At 39.4% G+C, this 26183-nt stretch overlaps 1 protein-coding gene and 1 pseudogene across 2 annotated transcripts in view; both read left to right on the top strand.

Moving 5' to 3' along the window:
• The first annotated feature begins 1332 nt into the window (after positions 1–1332).
• On the top strand, positions 1333–25420 carry LOC124884013 (annotated as a pseudogene).
• akap1b (A kinase (PRKA) anchor protein 1b) overlaps positions 15853–26183 on the top strand; it is a 59580-nt gene continuing 49249 nt past the window's right edge. For both annotated transcript variants that reach the window (XR_007042381.1, XM_047391661.1), the window contains exon 1: positions 15853–15984. The gene's annotated coding sequence lies outside the window, so the exon portion shown is untranslated. The remainder of the gene's footprint in view (positions 15985–26183) is intronic.

Raw genomic sequence — 26183 nt, forward strand, 5'->3', positions numbered from 1 at the left:
CATCAAAAATTACTTCTTAGCCCTCTGACCTTTGCTGCTTTCCACAAAAACGTCCATTCTTATCTCCTGCATCACATCTCTCTCTTTTTAGTTACTTTTAACCAATAATCTACATCATCATAACCTTCTTTGTCCATTTTTCTTAAATCACGTGTACTTTTAATGTACTTTAATTATTGCATCCTATAGATCAACAAATTTTTTAGAGTTTAAACGACCATCATAATGATATGTGGTTATCCATTTATCTAAATATTTTAATTTGATCCTGTGCTTCTATAAATTTCCAATCTTTGCATTGTAATTCAGTCAGTCATTTTCTACCGCTTATTCCATAGTGGGTCACGGGGGAGCTGGTGCCTATCTCCAGCAGTCTATGGGCGAGAGGCAGGGTACACCCTGGACAGGTCGCCAGTCCATCGCAGGGCAACACACAAACAACCACACACACACTCATTCACACACCTAAGGGCAATTTAGAGAGACCAATTAACCTAACAGGCATGTCTTTGGACTGTGGGAGGAAGCCGGAGTACCTGGTGAGAACCCACGCATGCACAGGAAGAACATGCAAACTCCATGCAGAAAGACCCCTGGCCGGGAATTGAACCCAGGACCTTCTTGCTGCAACTGCGCCACCGTGCAGCACATTGTAATTCATTTTTAGTTTATTTTTACTCGCCCCTTTTCCCATTTTGTTTTTTTTATTTGGTCCAGTATATAAATACCTAGGGTATTCTAAATGCTGGATTATTCTGCTCAGTAGGGTGACAGAAAAATCTCCTTTTGTGGTAATTCTCACATAAACTCTTTCGAGTGGAGAATTCTTGCCTTTGCATCCACAAAAGTTAGTCACTTACAATCCCACTGCTTTGGTATGAGGCAAAACCTAGTGGTTTAAATCCTCCATTCATTTCTCACATTCACACTTTTGTAAATGCGGAATTTTCTTAGTATGTTTTGTTTAAATACTTAAACAGGATTCCGCCATCCTTGAAACACGGAATTTTTAGTATTACTTATTAATACTTTTTCAGGACTCCGCCGTCCTTCTTTTACCTGTTAGGGCCTAGGATTCACAGGGTTTTATTTCACGCAATGACCCCCAGTCATTAGTCACACTTTTTTAATCCAAACTCAAACTCACCACTTTGTCTTCTCCTCTCTCTCAGTCATCAAACAGTTTTTAGTTGTACAGTAATTTATGAAAAAATGCACAATGTTGTGATGAACTGTACATCTCGGTAAATGAAGGTGAACATATTCTACTAAAGTTATATTTTTTTAATCATGAATACCTTTAGCATTTATTCCTTTAATGTTAATTTGCAGATGCCTCGAGGAAAGTCCCACCGCCGATCCGAAGCTGCTCGTCGCAGGGTTGAAGCAACTCGGGCTCAGCGTGTCGGGATGCCAGAGCCTTCCAGCGACTTTTTTCCACGTCAGTATTTGTTTTACTATTATTTATGAAGTGATTACAATATTGGTTATGTGTATATAGTGTTAATGTGGACCAATCTGGTTTAAATATTATATGTTAAATAAATAAGAAACAAATCTAAGTACTTAGTTTTGTATGTTTATCCATAGGTTGTGGTACCGGCTGGCGCCACAAGGTGAACGAATGGCCAATGAGTGAGGTCACCCTGCACCTTCACAAGTTGGTCATTCCTGCTGGGAGTCCTGGTGAGAAAGTAAGTGGAAACCCAAAAGTTTTAAATATACTTTTTAGAAATGTTTTGTGTTTTTTCCTTAAATGTTTCTTAATTTTACTTTTGTGTTTTACAGTTCGTCCTTCTCATCGGGGCCTCCCATTTGCGGTCTATCGCTGACGGCATTGTTCCAATGCCAGGTAACCACATTGCTTTTGGGGTCATGTCGACTCCAGGGGCGCCGCGAGGTTCTGCACGCTGTAGTTCCTCGGGAGCCTGATGCTGTTTGCGTCATGGCTCCATCCAACAACCTTACGGCCAGCAAAACACCTGAACAGGCGGGACAAGCTTTTGAGCGGTACCTTTTGGCTGTTCTCAGTCGCTGGCCTAAGGTGAGTTGTCATGCTTCTTCTGTTTAAATGGTTGATATAGTAAATATATTGTTTGTAAATAACTTATTGTGTTTTCTTTAGGTTTTTTGTACCACTATGGTTCCGCGTTTGACGGAGTCCGAGGACAAGATGAGAGCCTTTCAGCAGGAATTTCAACGTCGTTCGAACCGCCTGGGTAGGTAGAACGATCAAAGGTTCTAAACAGCACTATATTGTTTTTCATGTAAAGCATAATCATATAAATTTAGAAATATTTGTATTTTCTTCTGGATTTTCAGGCGTGACTTATCACCCCATCGACGACTATTTCCCTCGGACCCGTCCTCACCTGTGGAGCCGTGATGGTGTAAGTAGCAAATAAGATAACAGTTTTTGGAATTTCATATGTAATAGTTTTTAATCTCTCTATTCTTTGCTGTGTTTTTTCTCATGTGTGCAGATCCACCTCAGCGATCAAGACGGGATGCCACTTCTCGCGGAACTGATGTGGATTGCTGCCTATCAGTTCCTGGAGACTCCAGAACCAAAGCCACTGGTTCAGAGCCAGGTGCCTCGCCCTTACAAGCCGAGATTTGTGCCCCATGTGGTTGTGAAGGGGGTGGAACGAGCTCCACCTCCACCCCCTTCCGAGTGGACGCTGGTGAAATCGGGCAGGAAGGTAAGAGTCTTGACCTGTCATTTAAACTGCATGAAATGTCATTTTATTTAACTTTGTCAGTAAAGTTCCAAATGTGATATTTTCTGCCATTACAGAGGAACCATTCGGGGGATTCTGAGTCCACCTCTGATTCACCCAAGAAAAGAGTGGTTCATCGTGAAGTTAGTAATGCTGCAACTTCTTATTAGGAAATATGACAATATAGATGTTATATTTATTATTCAAATTATTTTTGAACACAGGGATGGCACCCCAGTGGCCTTGAAGGAGTGCTACATCCCACTGAATCCTGTCCGGTTCTCACCCGTCATGCTGGCAGCCATGGAAAAAGTTTCTCCATCGGTTCTTGGCGATGTTCACACAGGCGACGAGGTAATTTGCAAGAGACTGTAACTACCAATAACTTAGACTGTCACTGTTTTATTCTATAACTACTAGCAGAGAGCTGAAATGTTGGTTTTGTTACAGTTACAGACAAAGCCTGTGGGACATCGAAAGAAACCAGCTGGCTTGAAGACTAGGTGTGCAAGACAGCAGGTGTGTATGAGCAAAATCAGTCCATCAGTTCAGGAGTTGATGACTGTATTGTATTTATCTGGATTTTTCTCTTTATTTTTCTTTTAGGTTTCACCCACACCATGCGTAACTTCCCCTGCTGCTGGTGTGGAGCCTGTCACTCCTAAGAAGAATGTAAGTGGCATTTATGTTAAATATATACTTAAAGTTGTAGCTGTAATTTAGCATGGCAAAATTATTATTACTGAAAAAGGTTGAAGTGGCATAAATGAGTATTTTGAAGACTGACTTCAGATGTAGTAATTTTGTGTATTTTATTCCACTGTAGGCCGAGGCAACACAAGACAGGGTGTTAGTCTGTGATATGCCGCGTTCTCCCTGTCCTGGGGAGGCGACCAAGGGTCCTGTGCCGGAGGAGAGGGACGATGGACAGCGCACCCAAACGTTACCCCGAGGTCAGGCTGTTAACCCCATTTCTTGCATGTGTTCACAGGGTGTGCCTATGTCTCTTGTTCCTGGGACAGATTTTCAAAATCATATCTTAGATGTAGATACAATAACTGCAACTAGTGTTGTTGCAGGTATAAAACATTTAATTTCTCCCATTTGTCCCTGGAAGTCGTTAGATGTGGATGAAATTATGTTTTAGTTTAGTGCTGTTTAGTGCTGATTAGTGGTGGGACTGAGCTTCTTTCAGTTCCAGACTTGCCAAAGCACATAGATGTTGATGGGCAGACTTTTGAACTGAACTATGGAGACTTTGTTGCTGGAGATGTACATGTTGTCCAGGGAGAGTTCATAGATGCTGGAATCAACACCACTTTGTGTGAAGGATTGCAGGAGATGTGTCCAAAATATGAGACTTGTTTTCTGACTGTAAAATGAAACACTTGTGCCCTTAACAGTCAAGGAGGACGTTATGCTATGGTAGACTCCCATGCTCGTAACTCACATGGGATGGTAGATGCCAAAGGGAAGAGCATCGTTTTGTATTTTAGCAGTCTTGAGCAGGTCTTTAAGTATATTATCACGTTTGCTGGACAACCAAGTGATGGTCCTGCATTGTTTGAAATTAGTGGGATCTGTGTGAATAAAATGGACAATGAGGAATGTTTCATTGAACTTGGTGATGTTAGTACAGGACGTCAGCCTGGTTGTAGCTCTGTTGAATATGCATGTGTTCAGGAAGAACAGTCTACATGTCATGACAAACCCAGGAAGCGTAAAATGGCTGCACAGTGTTCCAGTTTTAAAAAGACGAAGATGACTGATGTTGATCAAGTCAATTCAGATGTAGTGTTTGTTAGCAGTGTGAGAAGTAGAAGTTTGATGTTTAATCCTCTTTCACAAGTGGTTGCAGAGACTGTGTGCAAACAGTTGAATGTAGATTGTGAAAAGAGTGATTCAGTGTCTTGCTTGGTTGGAGAGCTAGGAGTGCCTTGTATGATGGACAAGATTGTTCCTGATGGAAATTGTTTATTTCGGGCTGTAAGTCAAGCGGTTAGTGTCACACAGAAATGGCATAGGAAAATTAGACTTGCTGTAGTGAAGCACTTGGAGAGGAATCCTAAGTCATATAACAATATTTTGAGAGCTGAGTTTTCCTCTGTTGCTGATTATATTAATCGGTCAAGGATGCGATATGTTGGTAGTTGGGCAACTGAAGTTGAAATTCAAGCTGTGGCGGACTGTTTGGGTGTAAATGTATTTACATATTATATTGATAAATGGCTTGAATATAAATGTAACGGTAGTCAGTTGTCGGATCAGTCTGTTTATTTACAAAATGTTGATGGTAACCATTATGACACCGTTGTTTGTGTTAGACAACCTGAAACACAAACCTGTTATGGTTATTGTAAAGTAAAGCTTTTAAATTTGGAAGGATATAATATTAGAGAGAAGGACATGGATAAACAAACAGTTGGCTTAGAGGACATGAAAACACAGGGCACCAATGCAGTGGATAATGTTTGTATTCCAGATGAAGACTTGTTGACATTTAATCCTTTGTGTGCAAATGTTGCCCAAAGTTTGTGTGACAAATGTAAAATTGACTTTGTCAAATTGGATGTTCAAGGGTCAACAACATCGAGTGGGCCTTTAGGGGATGTGTGTAGAACGGAAAATGTAGTTCAAGATGCAAACAGTTTCTTCAGAGCTGTAGCTCAGGTAATTAGTGGATCTCAGAAAAGTCATCGTAGAATTAGGCTTGCTGTTGTTTCTTATATGGAAAGAAACAAAGTAGAAGGTAAAAGGTTGGTTGGTAGTGGATATGCGTCTGTGTCGCAATATGTTAAAAAATCGCGTATGAAGTATGTTGGACATGAAGCTTCAGAGATTGAAATACATGCAACAGCTAATGCATTAGGCATGAATTTATATGTGCACAATGGCAGCCAGTGGAAAACATATAGTTCAACATCAACTCAAACAAATGGAGTATATTTAAAATGGGACACCTGTCACTTTGATGCAGTTAAATGTGTCATGCAGGGTGACAAGCAAGTTTGCTATAGTTTATGTAAAGTTAATGAATTATTAGGAACACCATCTATGCGACCAAGAAAACCCAAAGATCAACAAACTTCTAGTAAAAAAAACAATTCTTCTGGAATCCCTTATTCTAGGTATATAAAGCAGAAACAATCGTTTAGATTAGTTGCAAAATACTGGCAATACTTACAGTATAGCATAAAGTTGAAATATAGACATATTTATAATCAAAATGTATATTATAAACAGAAGAAGAGTGATGCCAGTAAGACATTATACAAAAAAGATGCATTGCATAAAGGAAAAGTAAAGGCCACCAGTGAGGCTGCATGTAAACAAAAATATAAAGACAATCCGTTGCATAAAGAAAAAGTAAAGGCCATGAGTAAGGCCACGAGTAAACAAAAATATAAAGACAATCCATTGCATAAACAAAAAGTAAAGGCCATGAGTAAGGCCACAAGTAAACAAAATATAAAGAAAATCTATTGCATAAACAGAAAGTAAAGTTAATGAGTACACAAAAATATAAAGAAAATCTATTGCATAAACAGAAAGTAAAGTTAATGAGTAAACAAAAATACAAGTTAAATCAGCAACACAGGCATAAGTTAAAAGATATTAGCATAAGAAAATATCATGGCGATATAGGACATAAGAAGAAGGTTTTGATACGTGGAAAACTAAATAGAAAACAGCATAAAGAAAACTCAAAGCAATTTGATTTTGTGATGAAACAATTTCTAGATAAGGTTAAAGATGGGCCTGATTTTGTCTGTTCAGTCTGTCATAGATTGCTCTTCAGACATCAGGTTTTAGTATGTCAAAAAGATTATTATTTGAAAAGCAAAGCTAGTGCTGACATTGCCGCTAAATGTATTTGTAACGATTATGTGCACAAATGTAACAAAGATTGTGCAATGTCATGTGGATAGATTCGCCAAGAGGTAAACTATTGATTTGTTACTCCTGCCATTTTAAGATTAGCAGAGGTCAAATGCCACCTGAAAGTGCAATAAACAATTTAACCATTGATGTAATTCCTCCACAATTGGCTTGTTTAAATAGTTTAGAGAAACATTTATTAGCCTTACATATACCATTTATGAAAATGTTAGCTTTGCCTAAAGGACGACAAAATAGTGTACATGGACCTGTGACTTGTGTCCCATCCAATATAACAGAAACATGTAATTTATTGCCCCGTAGTAATATGGAAGGATCATTGCTGGCTGTAAAATTAAAGCGTAAATTAACTTATAAAGGCCATTATGAATATCAACTTGTTGATACTTTGCATGTACGGCAAGCTCTTAAGTATTTAAAGCAGTTCAACAAGCACTATAAAGATATTGAGTTTAATGAGAGCTGGATCAATGAGTTTTGTATAGATGACAGTGATGTGTTAGATGAAGATTGTGTTTCTAGTGAAGTGGTTGAGAAATCTACAGATGATGGTGAAGATGAGCTGTTGCATGATAGACAGCAACATTGTATGTTTCAGGATACTTGTCTTATGCCTTTAGATATTGGTCAGGAAGCTCTGGATCAGTATTTTGATAATGTTTTAAATGTAGCTCCTGGTGAGGGCAACAATCCAGTGAGGTTACATTCTGATCCAGAAAATAAAGCTAAATGTTTCCCTGTGTTATTTCCATGTGGAAATAATAGCTAGCATGATAGCAGACCGTATCATTTAACGTTGTCTCGGTATTTTAATAACAGAATTTTACATGCTGATGGTAGATTTTCATCTAATGTAGAATATCTGTTTTATGCCCAGTACATGTCAGAGTTGGAGCAGGTTAAGTCGAATGTGTCGATAGCTTTATGTAAAGGCAGAGGTGGTAAATCCCACAATTTGAGTGACTTGTTGAAAGATGAGGAGTCTTTAAAGAAGTTGTTGGAGTTTGATGATGGTTATCGGTTTCTGAAACCCATAAGAGGGACTCCAGCTTTCTGGCAGTCAGCACAACGTGAGTTGTTGGCTTGTGTTCGACAACTTGGGAAACCATGTTGGTTTGCTTCATTTTCCTCTGCTGATATGCGTTGGACCAATCTGCTTAATAGTGTCTTGAAGCAAGAAGGTTGAACACAGACAGTTGAACAGTTGGAGTGGGCCGACAAGTGTGAACTGTTGCGTAAAAATCCTGTAACTGCTGCCAGGATGTTTGATTTTAGATGGCATGTGTTTTTGAGAGAGGTTCTGATGTCTCCGTCAAAACCAATTGGTAAGATTAAAGATTATTATTATCGAGTTGAGTTTCAGCAGCGTGGCTCGCCACATATTCACGCGTTATTTTGGGTAGAAAATGCTCCTATCTTGGATAAGAGCACAGATGAGGAAGTAGTTGCTTTTATAGATAAATATGTAACGTGTGAACTTCCCTCTGAAGATGATCCATTATTTGAAGTGGTGACGTCTGTGCAGCAGCATTCGAAGCATCACTCTAAAACTTGCAAGAAAAATAAAACAGTTTGTTGGTTTAATTTTCTGGTCCGTTGATTTGGGTACAGGTTTCAAAGAGTGAAATAAACACAAGTACAATCTACTTATGTTCGCCTCTGTAGAGTAAGATATGGAGTGCCAAGCAGCTGCAAACCCATCTCTAATCAACTCTTGCTTTCAGCTCGTTTTATTCAGTCTCAAGGGTGTGTTCAACATATACATATATCATGTCACACATGTATAACATAACATAACAGTCCAAATAAGGAATACTTCTGATTGTAACATGCAACTTATCCTCCCCTGTCTCTGGCCTTCCCTGTCCTCTTCTAATTTATGACCTTGCACTCTATGCTTCTCACTCCCCTAGGCCCCTTCTATGCTTCACTCCCTAAGCTTGACCCCCTTATTTCCACACATTCCAGTTACACACATAGATAGTTTATATTACACACATAGATAGTTTATATTCTACACACCAGATGATCTACATATTACCATGTGGTATAAAAATACTCCTGGACCAGATAAAACATATGAAGAAGCATTAACTAAAGTAACCCCTACCAAAGTCATGGTAACTTATGTTTATGCAGATGGGAACAGTACGTCAGTTGCTGAAGTAGTGTTAGCGGAAGACACTAGGAAGCTCTGCAAAATGTGGACACCTCCACACATATCTTTATTCGAGGATAAAGAACTGAAGTGGCTGGACATGGGAAGAATAGTGCAGAGGGGAAAAGATGCCACAGACTGGTTTGCAACAACAATGAATACAGAAATCAGTGCATCCACAGGATTAACTAGGAAGCCATTATTCTGGACAGTGACAGTGCAGCAAGGGATACATTTGCATACAAAGCAACAATGAGAAATATACCTTACTGAACAGGAGTGAAGTCCCTGATAAGTTATGGTCAAAAGACCCTACTGACATAGGCTTAGTAAAAGTAGCGTTACCTGTCCAAATCAGAGCAAAAACAGAATACAGGCCCAGTGTAAAACAATACCCTTTGAAACATGATGCACGTGAAGGAATAAAACCAGTAATAAAGGATTTAATAACTGCAAGGGACACAAAGTCAGTAAAAGAAACTACAGGTGTGCAAAAATGAGGTTAAATACCTAGGCCACAATCTTAGCGCAGGGGGACGCACAATAGTAGAAGAAAGAAAGACTGCAATATTACAAGTTCCAAAACTAGTAACAAAAAAGCAAATGATGTCCTTCCTTGGACTAACTAATTATTGTAGAAACTGGGTCCCAAATTATGCAGAAATAGTAGCTCCATTAAACAAACTAATGTATGAGGAAGAGCTGAAAATGACGTCTGAACTGAAATGGAGTGTAGAAGCTGAAGAAGTATTTATCAACATAAAACAAGTTCTAGTTTCTAGTACTGCTTTAGCATTACCAGACTATAGTAAACCGTTTGTTCAGATGGTAGATTGTAAGGGACATTTTATGACTTCAGTTCTGGTTCAACAACATGGAGATAAAATGAAACCAATAGTATATTTCTCTACAAAACTAGATAGTTTTGCGTGTGCGCAACCATATTGTGTGAGATCTGTAATTGCAGCCTCAATGGCAGTTGAAGTCAGTGCTACAATAGTGTTGTTTCACCCTTTAACTTTAAGAGTTCCCCATGCAGTTTCAGCATTATTACTGCAAACAAATATGACCTTTCTATCACCTGCCAGACATTTGTCCTGCATGTCAACCTTACTGTGACAACCACACTGAACTATAGAAAGGTGCACCACTTTAAACTCAGCAACATTGTTACCCACACCTGAAGATGGAATTCAACATGATTGTCAAGAATTAGCAGAAAAAGAAGCAAAAACTAGAAGTGATTTGCAGGATCACGAAATAGTTTATGTGAATGACTTCTCCAAAAAAGATGAGAGAGGGAAGATACAAACAGGATATGCATTGGTGACAAAAGATACAGTGTTAAAAGAAATGCAACAACAAAGCCCACTACAGGAGATAGAAATGTGGAAAAAACAGAGGAGCTGCATTAAAAGATTAAATCTATATTTGACCAAATAAGAAACCTGTCCTACCAAAGAACCTATACAAATGGGCGGCAATATTGAGCCATCGTGTTTCACAATGTCTCAACAGGGAGGAATGGTAGGACAGATATATTAATATTATATAACATATGGATTTAACTCTTATTAAAAAAACAAAAAAATTTTTGTAAAACATGTTTAACATGTGCAAAACATAATCCACAAAGGAATTTAAGACCACGAAGGGGACAATTTCCAAAACCAAGATACCCCTTTCAAACAATTCATATGGATTTTATTGAGTTAAACCACAGTGAAGGGAAAAAGTTTTGTTTAGTCATTATAGATGCATTTTCTAAATGGATAGAACTATTTCCAACTAAACATTACAAGCACCTCAGGGCTAACACCCTATGAAACGTTATGTGGAAGACCATACAGATTACCACAGTTAAAAAATAAGTGGGAGTTAGATGAAGAAGCCAACCTAGCTGATTATATGAGGAGTATGTTAGAAGAACAACAGAAACAAATTCAAACTAATGAGGAATGTTCTATTTCCCAGCAGGAAAACCAACTAGTGGAACCAGGAGTGTTAATAAGGAGTGTAAAGAAGAAACATTGGTATTTCACCTAAGTGGGAGGGCCCATATCAGGTATTACTAACCACTCCTACAGCAGTAAACATAGCTGAGAGATCAACCTGGATTCACCTTACACATTGTAAAAAGGTCATTTCGGTTGAAAGCTCCGACAGGGGAAGTGATTTACAGACTGATAATAGGGTGGACCCAGACATTTAGAGGCTGGAGAGACCCGAAAGTCAGTGAAGAAAATTAAGACACTGGAACCACTTAGAGGAGTCAAAATTTCAGCCAAAATGACTCTTAGATGGATTAGCAATGCATTCCATTGCTGGGCATTAATTTTTCCTCATATTGATTTTCTTATTTTTCTGGTACTGTCGGGGAAGGACTGTGGGTCGGACCAAAGCGCAGACAAGAGCTCGGTAGCCGCATCATAATTTATTCCACACTCCAGGTAGTATGGCAAAACGTAGCAAAACGAAGCATGAACAAAACATAGTCATGGTACACGTAGCATAAACGAAGCATAGACATCACCGACATAGAAACAAGGAACCAGCGAGGAACTAAACAAACAGAACAACTAATATACACAGAGCACAGAGAGGGGAACAAAAGGCAGGTAATCAAAGAAACAGGGAACAGGTGTGACAAGGAACAGGTGAAACAAATACAAAGGCTGAGGATGGGTGAAAGGACTAAAACAGAAAACACAAACTAAGCAAGAGAATAAATCAGAGGAGGAAATAAAGAACTAGAATAACTATGAACTAAAGTAAACAGAGAAGGCAAGGGCAGGATTATAGAAGTTATAAATGGTACTTAACTAATGACAGAAGAGACACCTCATGGTCCATGATGGTAGCTGATGAAGGAAAACATTGGACACCAGAGTGGGGCACCACTGCTTATGCTAGTCAATTAAAAGAAGTTGTTTAAGTTCCATAAAGCTGATAATGCAAACCAGGTAACAAAGTGAAGAGAGTAAAAATTATGTTAGGAAACTTAACCACAGATGACTAGTTCCAGGTTATTACTGGAGTATCAGGAACAAATAATAACTGGTTATTGATGGTAGAGCAAGCGGCTAACATGACTAAAAGAGATTGTGTTGTGTGTTTGGGTCCCAGGCTTTTGTTATAAATAATTACAGTTGTGATACCACAACCCTGTGTGATGGAAGTAATGAATCAAACTAATTCTAATGAAATGTGTCAGCACTGGGATTCTGTTTTTCCTGTAATTAGAGCAGATGAGAACAAACCAGTATTCCATAAACGGGTCACCACTGGAAACTACACATGTATAAATATGACAGAGAGAGGCAATAAATTGGGGAATCTCAATGCAGTAAGGTGTACTGCAATTGTAAAAGTAAATAAGTATTTTAAACCAGTCTCTAGAGGAGACATTTGGTGGTGGTGTGGTGACGACAGGTTGTCTGATCGATTACCTTCAAATGTAACAGGACTCTGTGCTCTAGTCACTTTATTGTTACCAGTTTCAGTATATCCTATGTCAGTAGATGAAGTAACAGATGGACTATCTAGTGTAAACCCACATGATTGGCGTGATAGGAAGTGCAGAGCAGTAGCTTGGCAGACTGAGGGAGACTCTACATACATATATGCTATAGATGAAGATAAATTAACTGATCAAGTAGCCGCAAGATTTGAATCAAGTATCTGTTGGTGGTGCACAATGAACAAAAACGTAGACAGGATCAACTATATCCACTACAATGTTCAAAAACTAGGAAATTGGACACAAAGCGGGTTTGAAACTGTCCACGACCAATTAGCTTCAACTTCCCTGATGGCATTCCAGAATAGAATTGCTTTGGACATGTTGTTAGCTGAAAGAGGAGGAGTTTGTGCCATTTTTGGAGAACAATGCTGCACATTCATACCTAACAACACTGCTGCTGATGGCAGCCTCACTAAAGCCATAGGAGGTTTGAGATCTTTAAATGGCAAGTAGACACCTCGATGTGGGACTCCTGGCTGGATGTGTTTGGGAAGTATAAAATTTTAGTATCATCAGTAATAATTTCCTTTGCAGTGTTTGCTGCAATTTTTGACATTGTGTGGATGTTGTTGTATTCCCTGCCTTCGTTCTCTTCTTAACCGTCTCATCACCACAGCTATTTCTCCTATGGAAGAGAGAGTTACCCAACTCTATCCGTTACTTAAGGATGATGATGATACGACGGACCACTTTTCTGACCTGTACCCAGATCCATCTCTATATGATTCTGTGATTTAAATGTCAGTAAGTGCCTCTGAGTATAATTGTCTTTGTACTCATGAAAATGATCTTACAGTTAAAAATCCAAAAGAAGTGGCTGTTTAAGTGATATGAGAATATGAGCAAATATAAGATAAACGGGGAGGAAATGTTGGAATAATTGTATATAGATTTATCTTATATTTTTTCCTTTTCTATTAACTTTACAATTTGATCTTTATAACCTTTCATGATGTATGTGTGAGTAAGGATGTGATGAGTTTGTCTGCAGGCAAGGATTAAAGGTGGAGCTGGAAAGGAAGCAGTCACAGTTGAGGAAGTCATAAAGATGAAGGCTGATTGTGCTGAACAGAAGACACACTGATCTTAAGATGGGGGAGACTGTGGAAATGTGTTGTTACAAGATAATGGTGTTTATGACCTGTTTACGTTGCAGCTGTTTTTCCCATCCTTTAGAGCTGCAACGTTTATTGTAACTAGGGAGCCCCAAAAGATAATAAAAAGAGAGGTGCGGACAGATGGTTTTCAGAGCGGTAGAGAGATTGTAACTGAAAGCACATCTCTGTCCGTTCTCCTCGCAGCGAGTAAAATAACTAATTCTTTGTCTTTCTCTTCTTTTTGTGATGATTATAAGTATTTTGGGTTGTTTGAACCTGACACTCTCTTTCTCAGCCAACTGGCCGCTTGTCTCTGCTGGAGCTGTTGGAGGCAGCATTATCATTGTTGTTGATGCTCCATGTTCTCTGCTGAAGGTCGAAGCTGCTGGCGGATTATTTACTGAATAGAAGAGATTAGATGTGAGACGTCTGGCTCCTGGCTTGTTCAAACAGAAACCATCTTGCTTGAAGAGTTTTCTTTTTCCCAAAAAATATTAAAGTTGTCAAAGAAGTTCACAGATGTAGTAGCACGTTTTTTTCAACCACTAATTAATCATCAGAAGTCTGGAAAAAATCTCATCTCCACAGAAAATTGGTGCAAAGGGTCCGCTGAGAAACACCTTGATATTGAGACCTCCAACAGTATTCAGAAGACGAGTGAAATCCTCCTTCAGTCCTTCTGATTTTTTCTTAGCCACGTCATCCATGGCTCCACAGTGTATAATAAGGTTTTCTAGAGACGCGCGCTTTTCTGTGATTGCAAGAACATTCTCTGAGATATCGGACACCACGTTACTGGAGCCAATCATAACTTCTGTGTTTTTCTTGTTGCAGAAGTTTTTAATCCTATCCACAGCTGTGTTGCCCACTATTAGGGTTCTTGGTCCTGTGGGGCGCTTTTTCTCTGGCAGCTTAGGAGAAGGATGTTTAGAGTGAAGGTTGTTCTCAAACCTTTTATTGTTCTCAGAAGATGGATCATTTTCCTGGTTTTTATTCTGTTGTGGAGCAAATCTGTTCTGGAGGAGAACTCCATTATTTCCAGCTGTCTCACTCCTATCAGTTGTTGTGACAGCCGCTCGCTGTCGAAGTCTCCTTTTCCTAGGGGAAACAGGGGCATTTCTCTGTAATTCTGGCCATTCTCATTTATTTAATTGCTGAGATCTTCCAGTGAGTCGTCCACCTTGATTTTTTGGGCATGCTCCTAAAACATGCCAGGGGGCTCTGCTGGTAGGTTTATTCTCAGTGTTCTGATTGTCGGCTGAGTTGTTGAGCTGGCTGTCACTGTTTGGGATCACAGCCAGAGTTGAATCATTGTTGTACCCCATATTCACCTCCACATTCACTTCTAGTCAGTGGATTTTCATCTCCAAAACAGCCAATTTCTGTAAACGTTTGTCGAAGTTCTCTGTGGTGAAGGGAGGCATCTTGTGCTGATTAGCTGGCGTCAACTGGTCCTTTCGAGTTCGATTATAAAAACATCAAAATCCTTTAGAAAAAATAAATAAATAAATAATCCTTGGGAGTCGCTAGTAAGAAGTAGTTTTAGTCCAATATTTCCGTAATTTTGGTTAAGAGATCAAAAGTTAGGAGTACAAGAATGCAAGCAAGCAGGAAGCTTAGGAGAAAAGAGTCTGAGCAGGCAGAGAGGCGGAAGTAGATTGAAATGACAAAACTAAATGCAAGAGACACACACTGATAAAAATGGGGAAAATTGTGTCAAAATTCTACCTCAGCCCTCGATCTGCCACTTTGGTTTCCATTCTGCCTTGGAAGAATATATACAGTGCCTTGCGAAAGTATTCGGCCCCCTTGAACTAGTCAACCTTTTGCCACATTTCAGGCTTCAAACATAAAAAGATATAAAATTCAAATTTTTTGTGAAGAATCAATAACAAGTGGGACACAATCGTGAAGTGGAATGAAATTTATTAGATGTGTCAAACATTTTTAACAAATAAAAAACTGAACAGTGGGGCGACCCACTATGGAATAAGCGGTAGAAAATGACTGACTGACTGAATTTCATTGTATTTTTAAAGGTTTTAATCAAATTTTTTATTTTTTTGATTGAAATAATTTTTTGTTTGATTGAATAATATTTCTTTGGTTGAAATTACTTTTGGTTTAACCAAATAGCATTGTTTTGGTTGAAAATACTTTTTTGTTTAAATGAATAATAAAAAGACAAACTTCCCTACATATACCACAGAGTCATAAAAAGTCCTGAGTAAAGCAAGAAAAAAATGTTCAAATTCTATCTACGTTCTTTAGGAGAACAAATTTGATTAACACATGTTTATGTACACTACATACACAAAATAAAATAGAAAGGTTGTTCCATGCTCCATAGCATTAGGTGGCGGTAATGCACACCATATGAGTTTTGCCAACCAACAAAACAACTCAAGAAGACGATACATTACCGCTTGACACGAGAGTACATAATCTAGTATCGCGAGATTTGAACAGCTGTTTGTACTGTTTTTACAGACAGATTGGTTAACACGTGGGGAGATCAGGAACGCGATTGAAAACATTCTAACAACATTGTTCCCATCGTACCATCATTGAGGACCTTATAATTCTGTAAGTAAAGGAGACAGTCGCGATTTTTTCCCAGTTCCACGGAACAACTAGCCTGTATCTTTGTTCGTTCTATTGGTTTGACGTTGTTCCATTGAAAACAGAGAGCGCTAGCATGCTGACAGAAATAATTCACTGACATTCCCTGTGAGCTTTGCAAACTACACAAGGCAAACTCTGTAGCAGAATCATAGCAATGATTCCATGTCATTGAACAACCTGCTTGGTTGTCAGCAGTGGGCTTTAGTTGTTTCCCTGTTATTAACCTTAAATAACCGGGCATTGTCTTGTCAGCTCAGGCACATCTTATCCACTGTGTGTATGTCTGCACAGTACTTGTGACGATGTTCAAAATATTAGCAGGCAGCCACTAGATACTGTCTGCTATCGCGCTAGCTTTGACGGCTATGAGCTAACTTAAGGGCATAGGCCTGTTCGGGACAGTGGCTAACCCGCGTGCAGCTGACACGTGCCCTCTACTTAGTTCAACTTGTGGGATGGGTCGTCTGGTTGTACATGGGAAGGTCAAATCGTCTAATTATGATCAGTAAATGTTTATTTCGTGTTACCTTTTCTGATGTCATTTGTTACCGGAATCAATGCACAGTTAACTGCTGGAGCAGAACTGTGGTCTCCTAAGCTGTCATATTACCCCCCCTCCCTACTTTAGGAGCAGATCTTCTAAAGTAAGACATACACTGGTTTAGTGTTTCAGATATTTTTCTTTAATTATTTCTTAAACTATTTATTTACTGCAGTGGGACAGTCACAGAAAGAATAGACTGAAAGAACACACATACCAACACACTTTCAAGCGGGTTTAAGAGGAGGTGAACCCTTGGTCTTGAATTAGTTTTGGTACCCTCTCCACACACATTTCTTTTACAAATGTAAAAAGAAGGTTCCTACACAGAAAAGTTTAGTTATTGCAAGCCTGGAAAAGTATGGAAAAGCCAATAAAAATGACAAATATTTGTATGTCTAGTATTTACTCGTTCTCCTGTTGTCTAAAAAAAAATGTCCTTGCTTTTTGCTTTATTACTCTGTTTGGTTTCTTAACAGCTTGGATCTATCCGTCTGTCCTTTCCTTCTTTCTCTGTCCTTTGTTCCTTTCATGCTAGTGTTCTTCCTTACTGTGTTGTGCCCATTATGTTTTACTGATCTGTCATTCCTTGTGTCCTGCCTCACTCCCTTGTGTCCTTGTGTTTTTAACCTGTCCTTCCTTTCTCCTTTCCTTCATGTCTGCATCATTCTAGCATTGCGTCCTCCTGTCCTACCTCCATTTTCCTTTAGTTTCCAAACTTGGCCTGACCTTGCTTCCTTTTTTTTTTTCTCTTTTGGTCCTCATTCCTCCCTTGCTTCCAGTTTCTCATTTTTGCAGATTACATTATTTAAAGCCTCTCTGCTGTTGAAATATTTGAAATATATTCACAGGGAACTTTGTATTTTAGGGTTATGGCAGGGGACTTGGAACTCTGGAAAGTTGCATTCAGAAACAGATTTGCACACACCCACTACTAAATTATTCTAGATGCCATGCAGCACTTTAGAAATAAACAGACCTGCTGAAGCGTGCGTGCCTGCATCCTGCAAGGACTTACATTTCCAACTTCAACGTGGTATGCAGATGGTTTGAACCATCTGCATAATTTACTGAGAACTGATGAAGTAACTGCTTTGGATGTCATCAGTTACTTGTTGATTTCCACACCACAGTAATCTTTAAAATGGTGGTTCATGAAACATGCAGCTTTGAGATTAAAGCTTGTAACAGAATATCGTTACTGACAGCCAACGGTGAATTAGGGCTGTCACAATTGATAATTTGACATAATCTATAGTAAAAAAAAATGTAAGTTATTCATTTGCATTAAAATTGATACAGACTGATCATAGTTTTTGCCAGCCATGGGTCTGCTTGTGCAGCCAATTTTGAAAATGTCCGGGCCTGTTGTTCATCTGCATGGCTTGCAAAATTGTATTATGCCCCTTTTCCACTGGCTCGTTTTAGGCGGTGTAGCTCTGCTCCACTCGGTTTCACTCTACTCGTTACGATACCAGTTGTGTTTCCACTGAACCACTGACGGCTGGAGGCATGGTGTCTGAAGCTCCGCCTCCAGCCGTCATTGTAGTGTGCTGTGCCGCTATTAATGTTACTGTGTGTGTTTGTTACATTTAAGTAATCTGTGTGAAATGCTAAAAAAAAATTATTAAATGGAAAATAAAAACTATATACTAATAATGTAGTATTTAGTTTAAATGAATGTTTAATAATCAGGATAATTATCTGGACCTCACCCCAAATAAAATAAGGCTCAGGGGTTTTAATGTGAGGTGGGTTTGGCAGGAGGAGTGTAGAAGAGAGACGCTACTGTCTGAACTGGTAATGCGTTAAAGTTTGCCTGAAGAAGTTACAATTTTGAGCAATAAGAAGTAGTTTTTGTTTAAGCCATGGCCATAATGATTACAATGACTTTAAAGTTCAAAACCACGGACCTTAGACCACGGTGAAGTTAGTTTTTGGTTGGATATGGATATTTGCACCTGGAATTCAGCAGATACTTCCTCCCATGTGATCTGATATAAGCAGTCTGATTAGTAAGGCCAAATCAAGCCAGTGGAAAAGGAGCATTATATGCTGTTGAAGTTATTTGGTAGATAAACAAATCTGGGCTCTCACTAACAGTCTATGTGTTTTTCGCTTTTTAAAATGACAGATGGTACACAGGTATATCTAAAAAAGAAATTGAGTATTGTGTAAAATGTAATATTGTTTGCCATTCATTTCAGAAAGTGAAATGGTTATTTTATAGAGATCCATTACACATAGAGTAAAATATTGCAAACCTCTTTTTCTTGTATTTTTGATGATTATGGCTTACAGATAAATAAAACCCCAAATTCAGTGTCTCAGAAAATTAGGATTTCACATTAGAACAATCTAAAAAAGGGTGTTTTAAGCACAAATGTCAGGCTTATGAAAAATATGCCAATTTCATTGCACTCAATACTTGGGTGGGCATCCTCTTGCATGAAAACTGCATCAAATAAAATGGAAAACAAAATTTAATTTTGCTTTAAATGGTACATATTTTAAAGCACATTGTGCTTTAAAATTATGCAGCCCTGAATGAAACATGGGAACTAGTCTCCTATGAATAATTACCTTCTTTTTCAGGGGGGCTGCATTGTCTAATGCACCACGCAGTGATGAAGTAAAACTATGAACAAGAGAATCAATTTGTGAAGGGGAAGAAACAAAATTATTGCCCTCCACTGTGTTTTTCTGTGATAATGAGGAAATTACAAATGGAACAGATTCTTTAAAGGTTGTTACGGCATTGATTATGATCTACTATAATGTAATTTTCTTTTAGGTGTAGAGGACTTGGTTAAATTAAACTCAAAGGTTATTAAAAAATGGTTGGACAGGACAGGGTTATGAGGAAATGTTTCTTTACAGTCAATGTCATATGTCAGCATAAGGTTCAGAGAATAAAGACAAAGGTGGGTAGGTTTATTAATGTTTTGAGCAAAACCAATTGAGTCCAAGATAGCATTAAACGCTATATTTAGACTATCACTTTTAGTGTCAACGTGAATGTTAAAATCCCCCACTATAATGATCAATAATGACATTATAATGAATTTAAATAATTAGGAGCTGACTCATTTATAATAACATTATCCTCTTGCTGCAGCCAGGTTTTTGTGAGACTAAATAAATCAATCCGATTGTCATAAATCAAGTCAAACCTAACAAAGTTGTTTGAAGAGAGATCTTTTGTTCAGTAAGCCACATTTAATTGTTTTATTTAGTCTGAGTTTTATTTATTTTTATTTGATTTTCATGGTTTCCTCCTTTTTTAGATTATTTTTTAAATTCTATTCAATTTTGGCTGTCGGCAAGACACTTTCCTAATAGGGTAATGGTTGGGTAACAGTACAGAAGCTGCAGAGAGGAGTGTTGAACTAGGAGCCAGCTTCTTGGTCTGAACCCTGGGTTGTCAGAGAGCTAATACAGTTGGCCAGATTCCTAGAAAGAAGCTGCTCCATAATGATCTTGTTCACAGTTATCTAATTTTCTATTACATTGAATTTTGGGTTTTCTTTATCTGTAAGCCATAATCATCAAAATTACAAGAAAAAGGCTTGGAATACAGGTCCTTCTCAAAATATTAGCATATTGTGATAAAGTTCATTATTTTCCATAATGTCATGATGAAAATTTAACATTTATATATTTTAGATTCATTGCACACTAACTGAAATATTTCAGGTCTTTTATTGTCTTAATACGGATGATTTTGGCATACTGCTCATGAAAACCCAAAATTCCTATTTCACAAAATTTGCATATTTAATCCGACCAATAAAAGAAAAGTGTTTTTAATACAATAAACGTCAACCTTCAAATAATCATGTACAGTTATGCACTCAATACTTGGTTGGGAATCCTTTTGCCGAAATGACTGCTTCCATGCGGCGTGGCATGGAGGCAGTCAGCCTGTGGCACTGCTGAGGTCTTATGGAGGCCCAGGATGCTTCGATAGCGGCCTTTAGCTCCTCCAGAGTGTTGGGTCTTGAGTCTCTCAACGTTCTCTTCACAATATCCCACAGATTCTCTATGGGGTTCAGGTCAGGAGAGTTGGCAGGCCAATTTAGCACAGTGATACCATGGTCGGTAAACCATTTACCAGTGGTTTTGGCACTGTGAGCGGGTGCCAGGTTGTGCTGAAAAATGAAATCTTCATCTCCATAAAGCTTTTCAGCAGATGGAAGCATGAAGTGCTCCAAAATCTCCTGATAGCTAGCTGCATTGACCCTGCCCTTGATAAAACACAGTGGACCAACAACAGCAGCTGACACGGCACCCCAGACCATCACTGACTGTGGGTACTTGACACTGGACTTCTGGCATTTTGGCATTTCCTTCTACCCAGTCTTTCTCCAGACTCTGGCACCTTGATTTCCGAATGACATGCAGAATTTGCTTTCATCCGAAAAAAGTACTTTGGACCACTGAGCAGCAGTCCAGTGCTGCTTCTCTGTAGCCCAGGTCAGGCACTTCTGCCGCTGTTTCTGGTTCAAAAGTGGCTTGACCTGGGGAATGCGGCACCTGTAGCCCATTTCCTGCACACGCCTGTGCACGGTGGCTCTGGATGTTTCTACTCCAGACTCAGTCCACTGCTTCCGCAGGTCCCCCAAGGTCTGGAATCGGCCCTTCTCCACAATCTTCCTCAGGGTCCGGTCACCTCTTCTCGTTGTGCAGCGTTTTCTGTCACACCTTTTCCTTCCCACCAACTTCCCACTGAGGTGCCTTGATACAGCACTCTGGGAACAGCCTATTCATTCAGAAATTTCTTTCTGTGTCTTACATTCTTGCTTGAGGGTGTCAATAGTGGCCTTCTGGACAGCAGTCAGGTCGGCAGTCTTACCCATGATTGGGGTTTTGAGTGATGAACCAGGCTGGGAGTTTTAAAGGCCTCAGGAATCTTTTTCAGGTGTTTAGAGTTAACTCGTTGATTCAGATGATTAGGTTCATAGCTCGTTTAGAGACCCTTTTAATGATATGCTAATTTTGTGAAATAGGAATTTTGGGTTTTCAGGAGCTGTATGCCAAAATCATCCGTATTAAGACAATAAAAGACCTGAAATATATCTAAAATATATGAATGTTAAATTTTCATCATGACATTATGGAAAATAATGAACTTTATCACAATATGCTAATATTTTGAGAAGGACCTGTATATCACTTGATGTGTTATGATTCTATATAATAGTTTCTGAGATGATTGGCAAAAATATTGCACTTTTACACAATATTAACATTTTTGAGATGTACCTGTAAATGGCAATGAATGCACATGTGTTTGGGTGGCTGAGTGCCGTCCGCTCTTGTGCGTGTCTGCAGTCAGCCTCAGGTCTCCTCTAAACAGCATATCACTGTCTGTGCGGTAAAGAAGTGACAAAAGCAGAGAGAGCAGTATAGTGCAGTAGTCATTAAATGGATGCAATTCAAAGCAATGTTTGAAATATATAAACCAGCAGAATAACAAACTATGTTTTGTTTACACACAATTAACTGTAACCGCACAGAAATGTTACAAGCAGAGTTTGGAGCAAGCAAGATTGCATTAGGCCACCCCTCCCCATTTTTTTAAAATTAGGTTTATTAGAAGGAGCATAACGCATCACAATTAAATTCCATTTGAAATGGTTCATTAATCTTCGATAGCAATGAAATAATGTTGGAACTCAAACTATCTTAGGTTTCTTCAGTCACTGGACTTGATGATGGCTGGGGGCAGGAAGGATCTTCTGCAGTGGTCTGTGTTACAGCGGATCTGAAGAAGCCTCAGATTAACTACACTGTGTTGTTTAACAGTCTTGTGAAGAGTATGCTCAGGGTTATTCATCCAGTTTTTCATTTTATGAAGCGTCCTTCTTTGCACGGTCATCTCTAGAGGCTCCAGAGTAGTCCTCAGAAGAGAACCAAACTTATATACTGACTTGTTCAAGTTCACATCACTGACATTGCTGCTGCTTACTCCATCAAATGATAGCAGAAGACACAGCACTCTCCACAGACTTGTAGAAGATCTGTAGCATCTCGCTGCAAACACTGAAGGGCCAAAGCTTCCTCGGGAAGTACAGTCTGCTTCGTCCCTTCTTGTATACAGCTTCACCATTGTGTTTCCAGTCTGTCTAGGTAAACACCGAAGTATTTGTGTTCCTCCACCACATTTACTCCTATGATGGACATAGTTTTTTACCCATTTCGGTTTCTCCTTAAATTTACAATAATCTCCTTTGTTTTATTCGTGTTCACGATGAGATGATTTTTTTCTACACCATGCCACAAAGCCCACCAGCTCCCTGTGCTCAGCTTCTTGTCGATTTCTTAAACATCCCACAACTGCAGAGTCACCTGCGTATTTCTGCAGATGACAGGACTCTATTGTACTGGAAGTTTGAGGTGTACATGGTAAAAAGTAATGGTGAGAGCACAATCCCCTGTGGTGCTCCTGTGCTGCTGACCACCTGGTTAGACATTGCCACCCTTCAGTCTCACAAACCATGGTTTGTTTGTTGGGTAGTCACTGATCCAGGTGATTATTGAGTTGTCCACCTGTGTCCTCTGGCATGTGTATGGTTTAATAAATCAAGTTAAATTGTGTTATATGCACTGGAGAAATCAAAGAACATGATCCTAACAGTGATGCCTGCTTTGTCCAGATGACAGGGGGCTTGTTGAAGCACGTGTATGATGCCACATTCACAAAGGACAGGAAGAAGTAGAAATGAGGACGTATACCTGCTGTTTCAGTGAATAGTAAGAAATTCAGAGGGAAATTATATTTTGGCCGGAGAACCCAATATCTGTTCAGTAGAAGCGCTGTTTTACCAATTTGCACTGCCTCAAGAATATACAAGTGTTGTCAGGTTTATACACTTTTTGCACTATTGAAGAATTTATTTGTTTTTCAGGTTTAAATCTTTTGTACTGAATGTGTAATAGACTATATAAACGTCTGTGTGGATAACACCATCTCTGACAAAACGGTGAGATGCTTCCCCAATTACAAACTGTGGATCACCAGTGACCTGAAGGTTCTTCAGGAAAAAAGAGCCTTCAGAGAGAGGGAGACAGGGAATAATTAAGGAGGGTACAGAAACAACTTAAAGTCGATAAGAGACGGCAAGGAGATGTAAAAGAAGCTGAAGAGCAAGCTCCAACAAAACAATATCAGAGATGTGTGGTCCGGGATGAAGACGATCACAGGCTTCAAGCAGACAGAAGATTAAACCGGTGGATGTCCAAACAGTCAATGAACTAAACACATTCTTCAATAGGTTCAGTTCAGAAAAGCTCAGTATTCTTCTCTCCTGCTCACAGCCAGACAGACATCCCACCCTTCTTTGACCCACAGCTTTCCTGTCACACCTCAAATGTTTTATCTTCCACCTCAGATCTATAACCTTCTGCTTTTACATGTTTGTCTTCAACCATATCAAAAGATGCTGATGATCCCTTTGCCTCTCCCTTCTATGTGTGTCTCATGAAGTCAGGTGAACTGGAAAGACCGAACTGGAGTACGGCTGCCTGCCCACATTGTGTCAGCCCTAGAGTCCGCCTGTCTTGTTTCAGTACCAAAGAAAACTCACCCAATAGTCCTCAATGAGTACAGACCTGTTGCCCTGACATCCCACATTGTGAAGGTCAATGGGAGCCTGCTGTCGACCCACCTGTGTAAGCAAACAAACTATCAGGACCCCCTTCAGTTTTGCTTATCTCTGTGGAGTTGAAGATGCCATCATACACCTGCCTCACCAAACATCTAGACAAAGCTAGCAACACTGTGAGGATTATGTTCTTTGATTTCTCCAGTGCATTTAACACAATTCAACCTGATTGTGTTTTGTCAAACTCCAGAAAACTTCTGGAGGCTTTTATCCCCTTGTTCAAAGACCTGACAAACAGACCACAGTTTCTGAGACTGAAGGGTTTGACGAGGATCAAGTGGGCTGGTCTCACCAAGCACAGCCAGTTGTGATCGGAGGACCTTTCGGGAAACTGCTTCGAACAAGAAACCTCTGAATTCCCAGATGAAGGAGAATGTTGAGAACAGATGCTATAGTCATGTTGTTCAGTGCATCTGATGTAAAAAGATTGCTAAAGAAAGGGTTGTTGCTGCAACAACAACAGAGCGAATTTCGCTGGAGTTGAAAAATCTGAACTTTTCTGTCAATTCATGTCACGTCAACCACTCAGAAACTGGATGTGGCTGTGACTTAAGATGAAGATTTGATTGAGCTGAGATTTATTTACTCACCGAAGACAGATGGACAGGCATTCTGCAGCGGGGATACAGCGCCTGTACCTGGAGTCTCGGAGGCCGATTCATCCACTAACGCGAGAGGGCAGGTCCTCAAACTGGGTCTTGGATAGACTGAAGTACCGCTGAAAGCGACTGTTATCCAGACACAGCTCCTGGAGTAGGTGATGGTACTCTCCAAACTGGAGAATCTGGTGAACCCAGGGACATCGACTCCGGCGGCGTTGTTTGTCTTTCCATAAATAAATCACTCACTCCATAAAATCCAGGTCTGCTATGTTGAGTTGAAACCGGCAAGCAACAGATAGAAGCTCCTCCTATTTGATAACATGGTGTAGCGAGTGGAGCATTTTTGCCCAATGGCCACATGAATTGCTGGCGAAATGTCAGGCAAGCGACAGCATGCGAATGAGGCAAAATATTTGCCGGATTTGCGTTTGATCTGAACGCACCATAACCCTGGATTTACACTGTCAGCTCTGCTGCGCTCTGTTCTGGCCGCGAACTTCTCCACCCTTCTGATTTACATCTGCACCACTCCGGTCTGCTGCGAAGTCTGGAGGAGGTCCAAGAAACATATCCAGATCGCGCAATAAAAGCCAGTGATAAATGTATTAGCAAGTCCGAAACAACCCATTCTGTGAAAGTTAAACCAGTTAAAACTGCTTCACTTTTCGTTTTATTCATCCAGGTATTTTCCTGTTTTGTTCTAAAATGGGTGAGTACACTGAGTGCAGCAAAGCTAGATTTGTTGCTTAGTTTGGTGCATTTAATGTTTAATTGTTTGGTTTACAATACCTTAATGTATATAGCCCAGTAACTGAACTAATTGATCTAATGTAAACAATTGTTAATATATACACGTGTGTGGGTGTGTGTATATATTTAAATATATGTGTCATTTTTGATATAGTGAGAACTGGTCCCTCTTTAGTGAATTATTTTGAAAACCTGGATGTTGTGCACGTTCTGTTTCCTGTTGGTGTTGTATGATTCATTATTAATTGATTCCGACCATGCTCCGGCATTTGGCAAAAATAGGCTCAAATTGGATGGCCATCCGCACGATGCAGCACTTGTGCCATCTGATGACAGCTGACTCTGTTTATCTCTCTTTGATAGTGACTGAAGTATATCTAAAGACACATCAGATACTTTGATGCTGTCTGTGTTGTTAGTCATTGTAACAGCAGTCAGTTTACAAGTTCCCATCTATGTCATAAAAGGGTGCAAAGAAGTAGTCTAGAAGTGCCTTCTTAGTGAAATTTACGACCATATATCTCAACAACTGTTCATTTCAGCGACATGTATTTACTTTTTCAATATTTTATTAATGTTTTCTTTCCATAAATGTAATTG

This window comes from Girardinichthys multiradiatus, chromosome 18, assembly GCF_021462225.1.
Source record: "Girardinichthys multiradiatus isolate DD_20200921_A chromosome 18, DD_fGirMul_XY1, whole genome shotgun sequence".
Lineage (NCBI taxonomy): Eukaryota > Metazoa > Chordata > Actinopteri > Cyprinodontiformes > Goodeidae > Girardinichthys > Girardinichthys multiradiatus.